General features: G+C 40.7%; 1 pseudogene; it reads right to left on the reverse strand.

The window, feature by feature from the left end:
* The window catches only part of LOC131032707 (uncharacterized), a 138,917-nt pseudogene extending 121,781 nt beyond the window's left edge, over window positions 1-17,136 (reverse strand).
* Between the last annotated feature and the right edge of the window lie 1,186 nt (window positions 17,137-18,322).

The raw sequence follows: 18,322 nt of genomic DNA on the forward strand, positions 1-18,322 counted from the left end.
CTTTCCGTAACGGATTGGACTCTTATATGGTCGTACTCTCAAGAAGACTCTGTCTCCAACCAAGTAGCTATGATCTATCCTCTTTGCATTAGCATATTTCTTCTGTCTATCCTAAGCCTCTCTAAGACGCTGCCTAATCAAATCCACCTACTGTTCCATATCCCAAACTATCTCAGGACCAATAGCAACTCTGTCCTCTATGCAATTCCAACTCAAAGGTGTCCTGCAAGGCCTACCATATAATGCCTGATAGGGTGGCATCCCCAAAGAAGTGTGATGCCCATTGTTATAGGCAAACTCCACTAAGGGAAGATACTCTTCCCACCTAGTTTGATGATCCATGACATACATGTGAAGCATATCCTCTAACACCTGATTAACCCTCTCTGTCTGACCATCTCTTTTCGGGTGATAGGCTATACTAAAATTGAGCTTAGTGCCCATAGCTGCCTGTAATGACTTCCAAAAGGAAGAAGTGAAAAGGAGTCCCTAACAAAAATAATCTTGCAGGGGACACCATGAAGTCTAACAATGTCTCGCAAGAATACCTATGCTACTGCTAGTGCTGTGAAGGTAGTCCTAACTAGTGAAAAGTGGGCCACTTTGGTCAACTTGTCAACCGTCACCAAGATAGCATCATGGTGATGAGAAGACATAGGAGGACCAATGATGAAATCCATGGATATAGTATCCCACTTCCACTCTAGTATAGCATGAGACTAGAGCAACCCCCTTGGATGGTGGTGCTCCGCCTTTACTCTCTGACACTCGAGGCATCGAGCTGCTATCTTAGTAATGAGCTACCACATTTCTGGCCAATGATATAACGGCCTCAAGTCAGCATGCAACTTTTTAACTCTGGGATGCGCTGCATAAGGAACTTTATGAGCCTCTGTGACAATCCCCTAGAGGAAGGTACATAAATGCACCCTCTGTGGCGTAATAGTCCATCGGACTCCAAAGAATAATCCTCATATTCCCCCTCTAGAGTAACTTGAGATCGTATTACATCACAAACTTTTGCATACCATCCATCCTCTGGCAAATGCTGTAGTATATGGTTTCTCAAATCTAGATATGGTGTAAACCTCATGACGTCTCCTACTCAAAGCATCTGCAACTACGTTTTCCTTTCCTTTGATGTAGTGAATGTCAAAATCATATTCGCACAAGAACTCCATCCATCTCCTCTGATGTGCATTAAGGTTTGGCTGAGTGAAAATGTACTAAAGACTCTAATGATCTGAATGCAGCTTGAAGTGATGACCTAAAAGCAAGTGTCTCCACCTCACAACTGCATGCACTACTGCTGCGAGCTCAAGGTCAAGAGTAGGATAACTAAGTTCATGATTCTTAAGTTTCCTAGACTCGAAAGCTATAGCCCTACCATCCTGCATAAGATCTGCTCCTAAACCCTCTAGTGAAGCATCTGTATAAACCATGAAGTTAGCTGAGGGATCTGGTACAACAAGGATAGGAGTGCTAGTAAGTGCCTTCTTGAGTTCCTAAAAGCCCTTCTCCCACTTCTCTATCCACTCAAATTTCTTCCCTTTACATTGAAGAGAAGTAATAGGATGTGCGACTCTAGAGAATCCCTCAACAAAACATCGGTAATATCCTGCTAAGCCCATGAAGCTCCTGACCTTTGTCACACTGGTTGGCACTGGCCAATCCATAATAACCCTAATCTTTGATGGGTCAACTAAGATCCCATCATCGAAAATAACATGCCCAAGGTAATTGACCTCTGATCGAAAGAAAGCACACTTTGACAAACTGCCAAACAACTGGTTATCCCACAAACACTGAAATACCTGTTTCAAGTGCTCCTCATGCTCCTTCTCATTCCGAGAATATATCAGTATATCATCGAGGAACACAATTACAAAATGGTCTAGAAATGTATGGAATACCCCATTCATGAGGCTCCTAAAAATAGCTGGGGCATTCGTAAGACCGAATGGAACTACGGTGAACTCATAGTGACCATATCTAGTGCAAAATGCAGTCTTGTGGATACCACTCTCCACTATTCTCAGCTGATGGTATCCTAACTTCAGATCAATTTTGGAAAAGACTTTGGCACCCTAAAGTTGGTCGAATAAATCATCAATTCTGGGTAAAGGAAATAGGTTCTTGATGGTTACTTTATTTAGCTATCGATAATCCATACATAATCGGAGAGATCTATCCTTCTTCTTAATGAAGATGACTAGTGCACCCCAAGGGGATACGCTAGGATGAATATGTCCCTTCTCAAGGAGTTCCTCAAGTTGTATTTTGAGTTCATTAAGCTCATTTTTGGTCATCCTATAAGGTTCTCTAGAATCTGGCTAGGCTCCTGGAACAAGGTCTATATGAAAGTCAATCTCTCTACGGGGAGGCATTCCAGGTAACTCTGGAGGAAACACATCTGAATATCCCTTAAGGATAGCATGGTCATCAAGCGATGTTTCATTTTCTTCCTTTTCTCCTCTATCACTGATAGTAATAGCAAAAAGCTGACATCCCTTTTGCATGCTCCACTTAAGCTGCATAGCGGAGATCATTCGAAGAGACATGGGTCTCTGAATCCCAGTGATAACTATGGGCGAACCATGATCATCCTCACACTCGATCCTTTTCAGGTGGGAATCTATCTTGGCTTTGTGGGCATAAAGCCAATCCATGCCAAGTACGATACCGTAAGATCCAAGTGGTGTCACTCTAAGGTCTACTAAAGTGGTGGTCTTGCCAATCTGCAGCTGACATGCCCTAACCTCTGATTCCACTGACACTCTAGCCCCTGAAGCTAATTCCACTTCCCAACTGACACCCTATCTAGTTGCCACTAGCCCACAATGCTCCACAACCAATGGAGATATAAAGGAGTCAGTAGCTCCTGAATCAAACTGTAAAGCAGAAAATCGAACCCTAGTTGTTCCCCCCACTCCAAGGAGGGAGAAGGGAGGTCACTAGGATTGATAGTTTTCACTTAGAAGAGACTTTACATTCAAAAGAGGGGTTGAAACCCACAAGATCCAATCCCACAGAATGCAAGACTGGATTCTAAATGAGTTTCAAGGGTTGAGACATCAAGGATACCCTCTTTTGTAAAGAATGTAGATAGAATGATTGAACTAGGAATGCATGTAAAGTAAGAAAGATTCACTTGTAGACGGAGATAGGGACACAGGATGAAGCTACGGACCTGAAATTAGTAGTAAAATGTCGAGATGATGCTGTCCTGCAAATTTGAGTGGAAGTTGATGGGATGATGGCACCCGAAGTGCACACGGTCCTCCGAAAAATCTGCGAAATGAAGGTGGATTTGTTCGTCTCTGCACAAGGATCCTAGATCTTCAATTACAGCTACGTACCTGCAACCTACACACAGAAAAGACAGGACACTTGGGGGGTTAGGGATTAGGGGTTTTCCTTTAGGTCAAACCCTGGTTTTGGAATTAACCAAGAAATGAGAATGCTGTAAATGTAAATGTTTGTAATGTAAACAAGTACTGATACCTTGTTGTAAGAATGTTTGTATTCTTACATGCAAAGGTGTAATGAATGTTGTATGTTGTATGTTGTAAGTGATCTCCTCTTCAATGGTTGAATCCTTGTCTTGAATGCAACACCTAGCCTTGAATGGAGACTTAGAATGCTCAATTTCTTGAAGGAATGCTTGAATGCTTGAATGTTTGAATGTTTGAATATCGCTTCTGCCTCTTACTTTTGCTTACTTTCTTCCTCCCTTTATAGGAGAGGAAAAGTAGTTTATATACTTGTCAATTAGGGTTAGGAGACTGATTTTTCTGACCTTAGGCTGACCTAGAAGCATTTTTTTTCCAAATTGCAAACATAAAGACCCGATGCCCAACAAGAGACCGGGCCCAAAATAGGGCCAGGGACCAGGGCACTAGGCACCATGGTCCTGAAGGACCAGGGCGCTGGGCGCCATGGTCCCACCTCCCGAGACAGCAGGGTGCAAGGAAGGATCAGGCCAAGGTGCAGGAATATGCAGTTTTTGATGTCGCAAGCAAGTTTCGGGGTGTCCATTCAGGTTCAATGTTGCGCCACCATCATGAAGACCCAAATGAAGTCAAATTTGCAAGTGTCGCAATTTTAGGATGCTACATTTAGCCCCCACTTTAGCGGGAGTATAAGCGTATGCCCATACTTCCGGTAAAGTACAAGGAAACAACATTGAAAAACTTTCACCACGTCAAGGAGGCAAGATACACCAAGCCCCTAGTGGACTAAGGATCTTACAACTTCGATTGACAAAGTAAAAGGGAAGATTATGAGGGAGAACCATGACTGTCAGTTGTAAGGTTCCCTCACTATGAGTCATGCAAGAAAAATACCAAAAATTTTCAAGGCAAAGCTAAGTTTGCCAAGAAACTTTCAAGTATCTTGAAGAGATATGAATGGGGTGTATGCCCCCCTACGTTAAAGCGATCGCACATGCCTCATCGGGGGTGATTGCTTTAAGGTAGTGATACATATAAGAAATGAGAAGGGAAAGGAGCACATTATCACAAGGATTTAGGCCCCAAGTGTGAGATAAGCCCAAGGATAATAGACACAAAACACAAAGCACGAGGTGACTTCGCTTTCCTCAGGGTCAATATGCTATATGATAATTCATGTATATCATATGTATGTATGCACAATTGTTCTTCATTCCCCAATCAAGGAAGGTCACCTAGAAGAAGGGAACACATGTGTCTTTTGAGTCAACATGAGAGAGACCAAAAGAGATCTCAATGCTTTGCATCATCCTCAAGTAGACAACACTAAGGACAACAAATAGAAGAATGAGAATAACACATAGAAGAAGTAACAAAAGAGATCAAGAGAGGAGGAGAGAGTCTGCTATGCTAATGAAACTAGTCTAGCACATCATCTACCCCCCGATCTTGCTGATAAATATTTTGGGAAGGCAGGAAACACGCTAGAGGAGGAACATCCAACATAGCAGATGGAGCTATCACAAGATCCAAACAAGGGCTATGTTCCTGTTCCAAGCCACATTGTTCTTGTCTAGGAGCTAGGATAAGTGCTTTAGAAAATTCGTTAGATAAATGGTTATCAACATCAACATATTCATATTCACTATCAGAATGAAAAGAAGTAACATTTTCATCATGAATAACATTTTCATCTATATCATCATCAAGATTTATAAAAATAGGATCTTTAACTTGCACAGGATCAAGACCATCATGCATCTTATGTTTAGGAGATTTTGGCTCAATTTTCGGCTGAGGAGAAAATGGAATAATACTAGTTGAAGGTGTTTTTGGGGATTGCAAAGTTTGAGAAGCAGCTGCCTGAGCTCTAAGATGACGCTTTCATCGGTGTTCACGTGCAGAATGATTCCATCTAGTCTTAGTAGGAAGTTGAGAAGATTGAGGAGGAGGAATGTTCTCATTCTTATCACTTGGGTGTTTAGGTTGTGGTCTCTTAGGTTGAATAATAGGAGAAGAGGAAGGTCTCTTCTCTCTATAAGAGGAAGGAGGAGGAATTGCTCCATATAAAGGAGGAATATCTAGTTTAGGAAGGAGACCAAGTCCATCATGACGAGGAGGTATAGGTCTACCTTTAGGAAGTTTGTTAGACATAGACATAGTCACATCCATAGGGATGGGTTGGGAATCTTCTTGAGGAAAGACATTAGTTTTATCTTTCAAAGGAAGAACTTCCTTCTCAAGAATGATAGGAATATCAAGTTTAGGTGTTCTAGGTTCACTTAGAGATAGGATCATATCTTTTTTCCACTTTTGGTAAGATTTGAAAAGATGATCACTCCGTGGTGGAAGAGATTGGAATTGTTTAGGCCAAAAATAATCAATAGGAATGCTAGAAGTTCTTTTAGCTGGTTTAAAGAGACTATGATTGACAGTAAAAACTTCACCATTATGGGGAAATTTCAAACACTTGTGAATAGGAGAAGCAATAGCTTTCATGGAAGATAGCCAAGGATAGCCTAGCTTCACATGAAATTGTTCGGATGATGGAATAATAGCAAAGCTCACATTAAGGGATTTGTTATGGACCTCAATAGGTAATGTAATAGAACCAACTGCAAGAGAAGAAAATGCATCAAACAATTTCACAACCACATTTGTTTTGTCATAGATCACTTGATTCAATTGCAACGTAAAAAGAAATTCTTCAGTAATGACATTAACCATGCAAGAAGGATCAATAAGTACTCCATGGCAAGGTGTATTCTTGACTTTTGCAACTATATATAAAGGACCATCAGGTGCCCTGATAGTTTCACTGGAATCAAATGTGATGGAAGGTTCTTTAGGGATTTTTTGTTGTTCCACAAAGTTAATCACATTCAGAGTCATAGACACAAGACTATCAGGTGAGAAAGAGGAATCATTAGTCTCAATCACATTAGAGGTATGAGAAGGTAATGGATCAGTAAAAATCTTAAGATTTTGGTTAGGAGGAGCTACAAATGTGTTGCCTTTATCATTCACACCAGAAACAAAGATAGTATTATTATCAATCAAATCTTGAATTTTACCCTTTAAAGCAAAACATTTTTCAGTATCATGCCCAGGTTGACGATGAAATTGACAAAAAGATTTGTTATCAAAATAGGGTGAATTAATCTTTGTAGGATCTATTTGCTTTATAGGAGGGAGAGTAAGCACATTTTGTTCCAATAACTTATTCATAATACTATGCAATGATTCATTCAAAGGAGTAAACTTTCTTTCTTTCTTGAAAAACTTAGAAATGGGAGGCACACCTGATGCTGCATTCACATTATTGTTGATGATGTTTTCATTGAATTTAATGGACTCTCTATTCAGTTTGTTGTTCTCAAAATCTGATTCCCCTTCAATGCCCTTAATAATACAATCTAAAATGGGTGCCGAGAAGACATCAAGGATAAAGGGATTCTAGAGACAACATATGACAAGGTTTGGTTAGACCTTCTACACTTCGGGCTATTCTTTGAGCCCAGGTGGGTATACCCTTTGTGAATTAACTTCACACTCTTAAGCAACAAACCCACAACAAACCAGTCCAGAAAACCAGTGGGTTTATTCACCTTGAAAACAACTGAAAACAAAGGATGAAACAATACTCAACTTCAGCATATTTGATCAACAAAGCATGCAATAAACAGCTTCGATTAGTACCAGTACTTTATCCAAGGCTACAGAGTCACTCAAACTCAAATAAAACTCCTGAAACAAAATATCTCTATACTTCCCATCAACTTGGTTCCCTTAATCATTGCGAATGCCTAACACCAACAAGAATTCAATCACTTCAAACTAAACTATGGTCCTCAAAATTCAAAGTTTCTCCCAAAGTATTTACTGGTAAGAATGATCATGCATATTTAATTTCCCTCCTAAAGAGAAAAGCTAAAAACACCCATACTGAGATTGCCTTACAATTTCAATCAAACAGAAAATCCTGGATTATTCAAAATGAAAACAATAAATAAACTTAAGGACAAGTTTGAAGACAACACAAAGCTTCACTCAAAACTGACGGCCTGTATATTGATATTCATTTGAAAAGATTTTACAAAAGTCTGATTCTCCATTAAACTTTTGGAAAAGCTCAGATAATATTTCTGCAGCGTTTTCTTACAAAAATTTTTGTGATCCCTTTCTCTCTAGTTCTGGTATCCATTTATAACAATATGGATGCACAAAGCTTCGGACTTCTTGAAGAAAGTTTGTTACAATTATTTCAAAAATTGAAGAGGTTACAATTTTTTGCGTGAATCAGTTATGTGCTCTTCTCAGATTCCCCAGCAGTCTGTTCAACGGGTTGTTCAGTTGTAACCTCTTCTGGCTCTTCAGGGGCGCCCTCCAACTGCTCCGAATCTCGAGTGGAATATTTAACTCCCCACTCACTATATGTTTCCTTTGTCAGCCATACAAAACTAATCACATCATTCTTAACTTTAGTCAACCTTTTCCAAGAATTCCTCAGTTTGTTGACTTCTGAGTTAAGAAAACTATAGTGTGATTTAATTCTTTCTATTTCCTGTATGGTTATAACAAAGAAAGAGGTATCATCCAGATCAATGATTCCTTTGACCCTTGCTGACAACTTGGCATCCATCTCATTGAGCCATATCTGCTTATCTTTCAGTTGATCTGGATTGGCAAAAATCCCTGGGAGCAACTCACAAACTTGATCAGTGTATTCCTTCTTAAGTAATTTAACCCTTCTTTCCACATTATCCACCTCTGTTGCCAATTGCAATAAACTCTTAGTGATATCAGAAGTGGATTTGATAATGGGATTAGCTCTTGCTTCATCACAGGAAACACACATGAACTCTAAGTCTTGCTCCCTAGGCCTCCATCTGTCAAAAATGGGTGTCAAAATGGCCTTATCTCTTCTTAATTCAGTCCATATCTCCATAACCTTTCCTACACTATTGTGAAGGAGTGAGGCATTTATAGTGTCTGCAAAACTGGAGATTGTGGCTTTTATCTTCTCCTCATACTTCCCCGCATAATAGGCCTAAGTCTGCTTTAGATTCTCCAATTCTTGGGAAGTTATCTCAATCATTTGAGAGCTGGAAGGCGTAGGAGATGGTGGGAGCTCAATGATGGGGCTAGTAGGTGGAGGTCTTGCAGGAGAAGAGGTGATCATTAATGTTGAAGACTCACCTTGTTGGTGTTGTCCTGCTAGCTAGCTCTGCAATTTAGCAATAATGCTATCTTTGCCTCTTATCTCCTCCTTAGCACTATCATAAGCCTTCAAAACTGTTTCCAATTTAAGCTGGAGGGCCTCCTTTTCTTTGGCTTCCTTTTCAGCCACTGCAACACTAAATTTGGCAGTCTCTAGCACAGTGCTAGCAGCCTCTACTACCCCTATACTCTCTACTCTCTTGATCATCAATCCACCAATGTGACTTGTCCCTGAGGTGTCCTTACCTTTCTTATCCTCATTTCTTTTAAGGGACCACATGACTAGTGCAGCATTGTCCTTACTGAATGTAACCCCTTCCATGGGTTTGGTCTCCTTTCTTACTGCATCCAGCACTAGAGTGTCAGCAATATTCCATTCTGGTAAAATGAGCACTCCAGCTTGTGCTACTAGATCCCTTCCCTGTTCAGGAGTGATGGTTTTGAATTCTTCCATCATCTCCTGTTTTATTTCTTCCTCCACTGAGGCTGGATCTTTATTAGGCTGTTCTGCCTTTCTTGCTTCACATCTAGCATTATATTTATCTATATGCTGCTTCTAGATAAATTGTATGAATGCTTCAGATGTGACAAAGCTATCATCAGCTAGAAAGGCACTAGTGGCCTTCTTTATCTCAGGATCCCACTCCTTGCCTTTGAGTTCAGTTTAAGTGATGTCCATCTGTGCTTCAGTGGGTTCTTCTGGCATCCCTTCTTCCACTTCACCATATGTATATGTAATCTCCCCCAAGCTACCCAACTGAGAGAGGTATTCAGTTGCTGCTTGCTCATCTCCTATGTGGAGAGGGGATTGGGATGGGGAATATAGGGGTGTATCTGATTGCACTTCCTTTTCCACCCTCTGCTTCTTTGGGCTGTCCTGGATGTCAATGACTTCTTGTGCCTTCCTCTTTCCTTTGGATGAAGAGGGCTCCCCTGTTGTAGACACTAGCACACTATAACCTACTTTCTTATGCAGGGTGTAATCACCAAGAGGGATTGCTTTAGTGGGAGCTGATTTTCCCAAAATCATTCTTGCTTTCTCAGGGTTATTCTTGATTACAACTTCCCTCTTCTCCTTTATTGTTTGCATTACATCCTCAAAGCAAATAATAAAAAATTTTATCTTCTCTTCCAATGGGAAGAAGCTAGACAATGGGTCATAGCTAGCATCAAATTGATGCACAAAATCCAGGGCTTTCTTGTAAGCCACCCACTTTTCCTTCCTCAACTCCTGTTCATCTAAATCAAATTCATTCCTAATGAGGTCTTCAGGAAAGTGGAATTGATGAGGCCTACCTCTGCATGCTACTTTCTTCCGGAACACACCATTGTAAAAGTCCTCTGGATCAGCACATCTAGACACTACAGTGGACAAATGGTAGGGTTTGAGGAAATCCTCAAAACATTTCCAGCCTCCCTTGGTGATTACAAATTGGTGGGCTACTGTAGCTGCAGGGAAAATAGTCCCTTTACCTCTGCCTGTTAACTCTGCCTCTTGCAGGTCACCAATTTGTCTGAGAATCTCAGCTATTCCCACTTTGAGGGGGACTTGGTATGGTAACAAAAATGGGGTGCCTCTGAAACCAAAGACTCTAAAAACTGTAGAGACTGGATATAAGCACATATCACCCCAGTTATGAACTATCTTGATATTCTCTGCGAATTCTTTTGGTCTTAAGAACTCCAGAAGAACCTTGGGGACTCTTGGGTTGTCAGAGCAAAGGAGAGTCCTTATTTTGGATGCAAAATATTTATCAAATTTCAGAAAACTAGCATCCTCTCTGTCCCATGACAACACAGTACTCCATAGTTGTACCGGCATCTTCTCTCCCTCCTTTTCTTTTACCAGGTCCATACCACTGGCGAAATAATCATCACCTTTGAAGAGAAAGAGGTGCATCAAGAGTGAATACCACCCAAATGGCCTATCCACCTTTCCATTCTTTATCCCTATCAACCCTCCATGGATAGCATCGGCAATATAAGAAGCATAATCAAATGTAATAGCAAGAGAAGGATTCAAAATTTGAACAATCATTAGCAAGTAATGGTTTGGCATATTCAATTCAACATCCTCTCCTAGAACTTGGCAAAGTGCCCAATACATCCCTTTTGCCCTCAAGGTAAACATACTTAATGAAAAAGGCTCTTGTGTGTTGGGCCCTACAACTGCTAACCCTCCTACTTTCAGAAAAAGTTCTTTGAGAGTCCCATTCCTAAGATGACTCCTCTGTGCCCTATACACCTGAGCTAATTGTGTGAAATTTATGGGTTCCAAGAAGCTTGTAAACTCACTGAGCCCAAACGCTGTTCTCAACTCTTCTACATTGATTTCCACGAGGGTTTTCCCATTTACATCCTGGATGCACCTTGTAACTGAATCATAATTCAATGCCATTTCGGTTAACAAATCTGTATCCATGAACACCCCTAGGACTACCAACTTCCCAACATCTAATTCCCAAACACTGTTTTGAGGAGCAGGAGAATTTCTCATTCCAAATCTGACTCTAAACAGCCCCAACCCGGACATTCCAACCTGTGAGTCTCTCAACCAATTACCTTTGTCATACAATCCTTCTCCAATCTTCAGACGGGGAGCGCTGGGTACTAACTCTTTGGCCTTAGATGCCTGGTTAGTTGACAGCGTCAACTTCTCTAAAAAGTCATCACATACACTTCTTTCTAAATAATTAACCTTGCTAGAAAATTCCCTTTTAGGAGCCATTTGAAAATGCAACAAGATGAATATCACTTCTTAAACAATCCTGTAACACGAGAATAACTTCACTTATTACACCACACAAAAATAGCTGCAAAATAAGAAAGAACCTGATGCTTGCTTGAAGGAATTCGCTCTGCAACTGATTCACCTTCTCTGTATTTGCAAAAGATAACTCTGCGTTACTCTTCTGCAAAATCCTTTTAAAAGATCTCTATACTTGGTTGTTAGGAAATCAAATGCTTGTACTCTGGGCCTTAACTATAACATTGATTCCGCATGCTTCGACCGTCCCTTCAAAATTGAATTCATACAAGAATTCATATTTTAACTCCAACGGGTCGCAGCCTTCTTGCAAGTGTCTCACTGTGAATTGCATTTTGACGGCTTTGTCTTTAGTCTGGGTCCCATCTTCCTATTGGCTACATAATACCACGCGGCATCTGATCATTGGCTTAGAAAATCCCTTTACATTCCATTTTGATACTGGCCGAATGTATCCCTTTATACTGTGGCGGGCCCATGTTTTTCCCTTTTGGCCATGTCATCATCATGCCACGTGGACGGCTAATATTCATTCTCGCTATTTCATGGCCTTAAAGGGTGAGCACTTAACCCTTGCGAAATAGCGCTGACCGTCGGATCTTCTCTGCAGTCGATCGGTGTTTAACCCCTTGAGAAGGCTCTCAGAGATGGTGGGCCCACGGACACACCATGGACACCTGGCGCCTTATCACTTTCGGAGCCGACCTGTCAATTTTTCATTCGTCAAGCAGGAACCATAGGGACCCACAGTTTCCTTTTAGACCGCGTGTCATCAAGACACGTGGACGGTCCTGGTTAACTCTCGCTATTTCACGGCCTTAAGAAGTGGGCATCTTACCCTTGCGAAATAGCACGAGCCGTTAGATCATATCTCAACTTGCTCAGCATTTAAACCCTGTTAGAAGCTTTCAGGAAAGGTGGGCCCACGGACACGCCATGGACACCTGGCGCCTTGTCACTTTCGGAGCCGACCTGTCACTTTTTCATTCGCTGGAAGGAGCCACAGGGTCTCAATGAATTGTAAGAGCTGTCCCTGCCAGGTCATCTCCACCTGTGAGCCGACTCATCTTTGGGGCCCACTTTTGAACCCTTGGTCCTGAGGAATGGTGGGCCCGCTGACTGTGGTGACTTGTGCCACGTGCTACCTTTTAATACGCCGGAAGAAGGCCACGGGGCTCCAGCTACCTCTGACAACTATACCTTTTACCTCCTCCGTCACGACACATGGACGGCTGATATTCATTCTCGCTATTTCGCGGCCATAAAGGGTGAGCACTTAACCCTTGCGAAATAGCGCTGACCGTCGGATCCTTTTTCAAGTTGATCGGCATTTACAGGGCCTGACACTTTAGAAGGAAATAAAACAAGGCGAATTTTTTTTCAAATAATCAACATAACCGCCTAGGTAAATAGCAAGGGGGGACACTTCCTACGACCCCGTGACCCATGACTTAAGTGGAATAAAGTAACGACAGAATAGAAACCAGGGATCTAACACAAAAGATAAAGTAAAACTTGAAAAACCCTTAAACCCTCTAGGTTTAGAACAAAGCTAAAGCACTTGGGACCACACCCTATTCGAATATTTTCAAAGTACCATAACCAATTATGGGGAAAGAAGAACCCAATTTTAAAACAGTGATAACACGGTTTAAATTTCCCAAATGGTTGTTGACTACTATCACCTTTATCACTCAGAGCCATAGGATTTGCTTGTTCCATTTGACTCACAGTCAGTTGATAATTGTGAAGAGTTGCACACAACTGTTGGAAAGAAGTAAACTCAGAAAACAAAAGTTTTTCTCTAATATCTTTTTGTAAATTAGAAATAAAGATTCTTTGAATATCATTGTCAGGTACTGGAAAAGAAATTTGAGCATATAAATGCTTATATCTACCAATGAAATCAGTCACTTTTTCTTTAACACCTTGTTTATAATGCATTAAATCAATCAAAGTAACTTTAGGACTTATATTGTTTTGAAATTGTTGAATAAAAGCATTTGCAAGTTGTTCGAAAGAAGTAATAGAATAGGAAGGCAATGAGCAATACCATTGTAGATCTTTATCTCTTAATGTTCTAGTAAACAGTTTTGCAAGCAACCTTTGGTCATAAGCAAAATCGGTACATATTGTTTGAAAGGTCTTAACATGTGTTAGAGGATCACCCTTACCATTATAAAGCTCCAATTGTAGGATTTCAACATGTTTAGGGGGAATAGCTTGAACAATGTCAAGAGAAATTGGGCTCGCAACATCAAATGTGGGCACACTAAACTTAGATTGATTCATAGAGGCAATTTGTTGTTGTAAAGAAGAGACAGTTTGTGCAAGATTGTTAATGGTCACTTCAGTCGAAGAGTTCATATTAGACGTGTTAGATTGTGATGGAGGTATTATGTTATTGAAAGAAGGTATTGATTGAGAGTAAGGTGGCAGGACACTATGATAGTTAGTCATAGGAGATGATTGGAAAGGAGGAACACTACAAGGAGGAATGGAATGGTTAAATGAATTGCCCCCTTGCATCATGTTCATTTGTGGAGATGTAATAGGGACACTCATTGAAGGAATGAATGAGGAAGTCAGATTGAATGAAGGGAGAGGGTTGATTGAAGAAGAAGGATTGCCCCCATGACTAGTGATCATAGGTGGAATGTTTTGTACTGAAGTAGTCATTATGTTTGATGTAAAAGTAGGTATACTAGCAATAGAAGTTGTCAAAGGGATAGAATGATTGACTTGAGTAGGAGGTTGTGTATAACCTAAAGTTTCGGCACAACTCTTCATAGGCATCACATTTGAATCCACAATGTGTGCAATACCATGCAAAATATCAATTCCATTCTTATCACTTTGAACCATACATTTTAGACCCTCAATTAATGAAAGAGCTTGACTATCAGGGTATTCTTGAGACATCCATTGTCGAAAATCATCAAATTGGTTATCCAATTTCGAAAGTTGTTCTACAAAAACTTCATGGAGAGCTTCTTCATCATTAAGAGGATTAGAGGAATTACCCATGTCCTCATTAAAAAGGCCATTCAAATTAGGTTCCATCTCCTCAGTAATTAAACCTTGGAAGGACTTAATTCTAAGGCTTCGTCTAATAGGAATAGTGTAAGTAGGGCTTATTGTTGTAAAACTCAAGCACTAAAGAGAGACAGAAGATTTTGAATTTAAAGGTAGAAAATTTCAATAAAATCAGCCAATCTCCTAGATTTAAGCTGTTAAATACAATCAGGACAATCTCTCAAAATTTTGAAAAAAATGTCAGGGACCGTGGTGAACGGAGTGCACACGGTCCTCGCAACTTTTTTCAAAATTTTCAGGGATGAAAGCTATGATGATTTTAAAGCTAATCTGAAAAAATTGAGTGATTTTACGATCTGTAGATAGGCCAAATTAAAGTTGCAATCTCAAAATTGAACCCTACCAAGATTGTTGAAAAATGCAAAATTTGAATTTTGTAAAAGAGAGGGAAACTGAAAATTTGAATTTTATGATTTTAGAGGGAATACTGAAAGCAATGCAAGCTTTGAAATTTAAAAGTTGACTCAATTTCATGCAAAATTCAATTTTGAAAGTGGAAATCAAGGTTGTTACAATTAAACACTTAATTTCAAAAGTCACAAACTGCAAAAATTTAAATAAAGCATTGAAATTTTGAATGAATGCCAACACACTTTTTAGATTTAGGATAGTAAGAAACACAATTTTGATATGAATTTTAATTTCAACAAATTTTGAATGATTATAAGCCTTTATCCAAGCAATCACTAGACCAACTTTGACTTTAATTTTGAAAGTGTTAGAATTGATAAAATCAGCCAAGATTCTGGATTTTAGTAGAAAAATACAGTAAGATCTAGCTCCCGAAATTTCAGAAAAAATGTCGGGGACAATGGCGCTCGGGGTGCACACGGTCCTCGCAACTTTTTTCAAAATTTTCAGGGATGAGAGATATTGTGATTTTGTTGCGGAATGCAAAGTTACAACCGGTTTGGAGGTGTTTTGATCAGTGAAATCGTCGGTCAAAGGTTGAATCAAGAGGGTTTTAAAAATTAGGGTTTTGACACTTAACCACTTAATTTTCAGAATTAAAGCACAAATATGATTTGACAATTTGCAATAGAAGGGTAGATCTGAAACAAGCATTAACAATTAAACATTTCACAAGCTCAATTACTAAAATGAAAATTTAGGGTTTTTATGCCATTAACCTCTAAAATTTGCAAAAGATCAAACATGGAAATGTAATTAAGGAAGCAAAATTTTTAGATCTAATCATGAATAATCAGAATTAGGATGTTCATGTCGGGTTCACCAAAATGTAAAGCAGAAAATCGAACCCTAGTTGTTCCCCCCACTCCAAGGAGAGAGAAGGGAGGTCACAGGGATTGACGGTTTTCACTTAGGAGAGACTTTACATTCAAAAGAGGGGTTGAAACCCACAAGATCCAATCCCACACAATGCAAGACTAGATTCTAAATGAGTTTCAAGGGTTGAGACATCAAGGATACCCTCTTTTGTAAAGAATGTAGATAGAATGATTGAACTAGGAATGCATGTAAAGTAAGAAAGATTTGCTTGTAGACAGAGATAGGGACACAGGATGAAGCTACAGACCTGAAATTAGTAGTAAAATGTCAAGACGATGTTGTCTTGCAAATTTGAGTGGAAGTTGATGGGACGATGGCGCCCGAAGTGCACACGGTCCTCCGAAAAATCCACGAAATGAAGGTGGATCTGTTCGTCTTTGCACAAGGATCCCAGATCTTCAATTACAGCCACGTACCTGCAACCTACACATAGAAAAGAGAGGATGGTTGGGGGGTTAGGGATTAGGGGTTTGCCTTTAGGTCAAACCCCGGTTTTGGAATTAACCAAGAAATGAGAATGCTGTAAATGTAAATGTTTGTAATGTAAACAAGTATTGATACCTTGTTGTAAGAATGTTTGTATTCTTACATGCAAAGGTGTAATGAATGTTGTATGTTTTATGTTTTAAGTGATCTCCTCTTCAATGGTTGAATCCTTGTCTTGAATGCAACACCTAGCCTTGAATGGAGACTTAGAATGCTCAATTGCCTGAAGGAATGCTTGAATGTTTGAATGTATGAATATCACTTCCGCCTCTTTCTTTTGCTTACCTTCTTCCTCCCTTTCTAGGAGAGGAAAAGTAGTTTATATACTTGTCAATTAGGGTTAGGAGACTGATTTTTCCGACCTTAGGCCAACCTAGAAGCATTGTTTTTCCGAATTGCAAACTTAAAGACCCGATGCCCAACAAGAGACCAGGCCTAAAATAGGGCCAGGGACCAGGGCACTGGGCACCATGGTCCTGGGGGACCAGGGCGCTAGGCGCCATGGTCCCACCTCCCGGGACAGCAGGGTGCAAGGAAGGATCAGGCCAAGGTGCAGGAATATGCAGTTTTTGATGTCGCAAGCAGGTTTCGGGGTCTCCATTCAGGTTCAACATTGCGCTGCCATCGTGAAGACCCAAATGCAGTCGAAATTGCAAGTGTCACAATTTTAGGACGCTACACAAACAAAATAGATACATTGTTACCTTTGATCATACCTGCAGACTCAATGACCGTGGCCTGATGCAAAGCCTGGCAGTTGTCAACCGCTACGAATACTCTATGGGGCCTACCCATATCAACAACTATCAGCTCTGAAGCGGCCATCCATTGATTTCCTGCCATCTGACCCTAAGGGCAATCCCTTGCCATATGCCCCATGGCTCCACATGTAAAGCAAGCACCCCATGCCTGAAACTGGGCGCCCTGAGGCCTAGAGAAAGCCTGACCTCCTATCTTGCTGGATCTGCTGTACCCACTCCTAGAGGACTGCTAAGTCCTTGCCGGAGGTGTGTATGGCACCTGCGCTCTCTGATCATGTCTTTGTCCTTGGTTCTGCCACTGCTTGGGCTTGGTGCCCTGCTGATACTGTGCAGGCTTCTGCCTCTGGTTCTGTGGTGTCTGTTGCAGAGGAGGAGGTTTGGAGAACCCCTATGAGTTTTGGTTATTTCCCTTCCAATGTGGTTTCTGGAATCCATAAGTCTGAGGTGTGGGATTTCGGTTCTAAAATCGATCCCTACTGTCTTGTGGTCTAACCTAAATTTCCTCGGCTATCAGTGCCTTCTCCATGACAACCTGAAGGCTCTCTGAAGCGGACATCCTAACTAGCCTGGCTATACCAACATTTAACCCTCTGATGAAGCACTTTACAAGAAGTTTCTCATCCTTTAGATAATCTACATAAGGAAACAGCTCAAAGAATTTGCTCTCATATTGGGTTACTGATAAGCCCTTTTGTTGGAGGTCATGAAATTTATCTACATGACGCTGTCTGAAATGTTCTGATAGGTATCTCTCCTAGAACCTTTCTATGAAAATCTCCCAAGTGAGAGTATCAGGAACTAATCCGCATTTGTACTCTTCCTGTCTCCACCAAGTGGAGGCTAACCCTCTCAATAGAGGGACTGCGACATGTGCTTTTAGGTTTCTCTCGTAAGAATGCAATGCAAAGCACCTCTCAAGACTCAAAAGCCATGCCTCAACCTCTACCCTGTTAGTAGAACCTCCAAAAGATGGTGGCTAGAGGTGCATGACCTCCCTGATAAGATCCCCTGGATCCCGACAAGCTCTCTCAAAATAAATTGGTTCCACCACTGGAGGTGGTCTTGGTATGTGCACAGGCTCTGGCTCATTTCCACCTTGACTCTGTATAGGAATAGGAGCTGGGCTTCTGCTTCATTCTCTATCAACTGATCTATGACTCCCAGGGTCCTGATTTCTAACCTGAGGGTTCTCTACTAGAATCCTTTCCTGAACTATGCCAATTAGATTCTGTATTTCTTCTAAGAGGTTT

This window comes from Cryptomeria japonica, chromosome 5 (genome assembly GCF_030272615.1).
Source record: "Cryptomeria japonica chromosome 5, Sugi_1.0, whole genome shotgun sequence".
NCBI classification, from domain to species: domain Eukaryota; kingdom Viridiplantae; phylum Streptophyta; class Pinopsida; order Cupressales; family Cupressaceae; genus Cryptomeria; species Cryptomeria japonica.